Source organism: Lycium ferocissimum, chromosome 12, assembly GCF_029784015.1.
Source record: "Lycium ferocissimum isolate CSIRO_LF1 chromosome 12, AGI_CSIRO_Lferr_CH_V1, whole genome shotgun sequence".
Lineage (NCBI taxonomy): Eukaryota > Viridiplantae > Streptophyta > Magnoliopsida > Solanales > Solanaceae > Lycium > Lycium ferocissimum.
In genome coordinates this window covers 29,976,045-29,979,141 of record NC_081353.1, presented here as the reverse complement: position 1 = coordinate 29,979,141, position 3,097 = coordinate 29,976,045, and the positions used below count along the sequence as shown (strand labels likewise).

Here is a 3,097-nt window from a genome sequence, read left to right as displayed (position 1 = left end):
TAAACTGCCACCTAAAAATCTAAGTGGTGATACATCATCACATCCACCAGAATAGATCAAGATTAAAAAAAAAAAAAAAAAATTGACAAACTTGAGACTATTATTTAAGAATGTGAGACAACATAATGTCCAATTTCGAAGAGCATCATCACGTATGCATAACCAGGTCATAGTACTATATTTAGGTTTGCAAGAGTAATTATCGAAAGATTGGATTCATTACTTTAATTTCCAACAAATAACAGAAATATCTTGCCACAGCTTTACACTTCTGTTTAAATGTTTAAATAACATGTCCAACGACAGACATTTCCTCTATCTCAGAAAGTATTTTGACATGTATAAAATTGACATAAATTTTATAAAAAGGTAGAACCTTTGCCATTTGACCTAAATCTGCCAAGCCCAAAATAGCTCAAAAAAAATAAAATTACAGTCTTTATAACGTTAAAGTCAATATTTCTAAAGCAAGAAGCTTTTAACATACATATAAACAAAACCAGAGAAAATGGACCACCAAGAAATTGGAGAAAAATCTTGGACCCGAAAAATTGGTGGATTGGTTGAGAAAAAAAAATTGGACTATTTCTCAGTTTGTGCCTGTCATCCTTGCTCAGGGGCCATGCTAATCTTCTCTGTATCGTTCCAATTTTATCAGATGTCCCCGAAGGGACCAGGACGCCTGTAATGTTCCGCAATATAAACAAAGCTAAGAAGCTTTCAACATTCGATGTGGGATAAATAGCTTGCTTAGTTGGGAGTTTTCGCTGGCACGGGCCTGGACTCCTTAAAACCGTAATGGGCCGACCTTCTTATTTCACTTGATTGAACAGGGTCATTTGCAGTTTTGTCCCTGTTTGTGCTGTTCTTTAATTTTTGTCCTTCAAAATGATGGACATAAGTTACACATCATAATATCTACAAGTTATGCCCGCATCCTAAAATAACTTATGCCTTACTAGGCATAGGTTCGATTTTGAAAGGCAAAAATTAAAGACAAGCCCATTTGAAGGGGAAATTGTGCAATTACTTCGATTGAACAAGGGACAAAGACATAAATAGCCATCTGGGTGAAACTATTGACACCGGACGGCCCAAGAAGTTGTTAAGACATTTTTTAGCCTTTTCAAAATAATTCAATTTCGTAGCCTTTTTTTCAACTATTCGAGCATATGAATAGAACTTATCATTGTTGTATAGAAAATGTGTCACTACTGTATATTTATAGAAATTTTATCATTATTGTATAATTTGTGTATAATAAATATATAATCAACGTATACTCACTAATTATTCACTTATTATATATGTTTTTGGGATATTTTTTGAAGGAACACAATATTTCATAATAATCTTGTATCTCAAAAAGCTAGAAAATAACCTCAAATAAAAGTTTACATGAATTTTGTCAAAGCAAGTATAAGACCTCTTGTTAAAATATAGCTTAGATTACAAACTTTATTGAATCGCATCTGGTCTTGTCTTTATCTCCTATTCATTTTTTTTTTTTTTTTTGGGTAAATCTTGGATTTATGGGCCAGAGACTAATACTATTGCTTGTTTGGGAAAAAATGGAGGCAGAAAAGAAAAGAAAAAATACTCTAAAATATAAACCTTCTTGATTTCGAAAAGGAACCTTTTTGTTTTCAAGTAAGGAACTCACTCACTCTTATCCTCAGTGCTGATCTTCGTATTTGTGGTAAAGTGAGAGCGAGTTTAGAGTGAATTTTTTTAATTAATTGAGGCTTTTCTTTATTTTGGGCCTAAGGGCTATTTCGGGTAATTTGCTTAAAATTGGGTCTTTTAGGGTCTTTTCCTTTTGCTGGTCGTCATATCGTGTCCTTTTCTCATTGAAGAAACTATCAAGTGGGATTATTTTATTCTCCTTTCAGATTAATACTTCTCATGGTTTTGGCTAAAATCTAACATGTTTGTGTTTTGCATTAATTTTGTTCTTAAATTAGTGAGTTCCACCCTAAAAAGTGGCATAACATTGAGAGTGGCAAGTTTCCTTCCAGTAATCTCCATCCTTAGTTAGAAGTCTCGGTTTCGAGGCCTGAGAATGAAGTCGTCTGTAGTAGAAACCGCTTTACCCCAAAATGAAACTTTTCGGTCTGAATTCGAATTAGTCATGTCTCAAAGTAGATACCAAACAACGGGAAAAACAAAAAAGAAAATATCGAGCTAAATTAATGGAAATGAAGTTATATGCATACTATTTCCTTTTTAGGTGCATGAGATATAATTTTTTTCAAAAATACGATCATACATCAAAACATACTAACTAATTAAGAATTGAGCTTGCTTATTCGTCTCATTGCAAAGGTAAACGTCAAAGTTCATAAATTTGGAGGAAAAAAAAGGAGCCAATGTAACGTTTTATTCATCGTACAGATAATTCAATACATGATACATCGCTTGAAAGAGCAATAACTACATAAAATATGAAAATGCATTATTCCAATAAAATATTAGTATTAGCTTTTTACTTGTTCTTCAAATAGTCAGCAGAAGCTTTCATGATGGTCACAAACATTTGAAGGTTGCCAATAGAAAGATGAATATTTTCAATATCCTTAGTCTCAAAATCCAGTGTAATTTTGATTATGGACGAATTTTCATCCTTCTCCAAAACTTCCCACTTGATCAAATAGAAATTGAATCCTAGATCAAGAAATCCACCTTCAAAAATCTCTACTATCTTTCACTTGTTTTTCATCGTCGATTGATATGAATCTCTCTTTATATGGAGTATTACCAGGTGTCCCTAATATAATTTTGTCCAAACAAAGTAGCAAACCTCGTTATGCGAGTCAAAAAAAATTGTACAAAAATATACCAAAAGAGATACAAACTTTATTTAACATGGATTTGGTGGAATATTTATGTATTCATTTCAAGAAAAAGTTTCAGATTATTTAAGAGAAAAAGTAAAACCAAATATTTATAAATTAAAAAAAAAAATCAGGACAAATATCTAGACGTCTAATCCATTCCAAAGAAATTTATACGAAAAAAGCAGTAATAATCAAGGGAATGTTAAAAAAGATGATTTTCTGAAGGGGGAAATAACACTTTTTGATCCCTTAATTATTTA

General features: G+C 31.9%; 1 non-coding gene across 1 annotated transcript; it reads right to left on the bottom strand.

Moving 5' to 3' along the window:
• Nucleotides 1-571: 571 nt before the first annotated feature.
• Nucleotides 572-674, bottom strand: LOC132041260 (U6 spliceosomal RNA). The gene has a single exon (XR_009410963.1). It is a non-coding gene; the product is annotated as a U6 spliceosomal RNA (small nuclear RNA).
• Nucleotides 675-3,097: the final 2,423 nt, after the last annotated feature.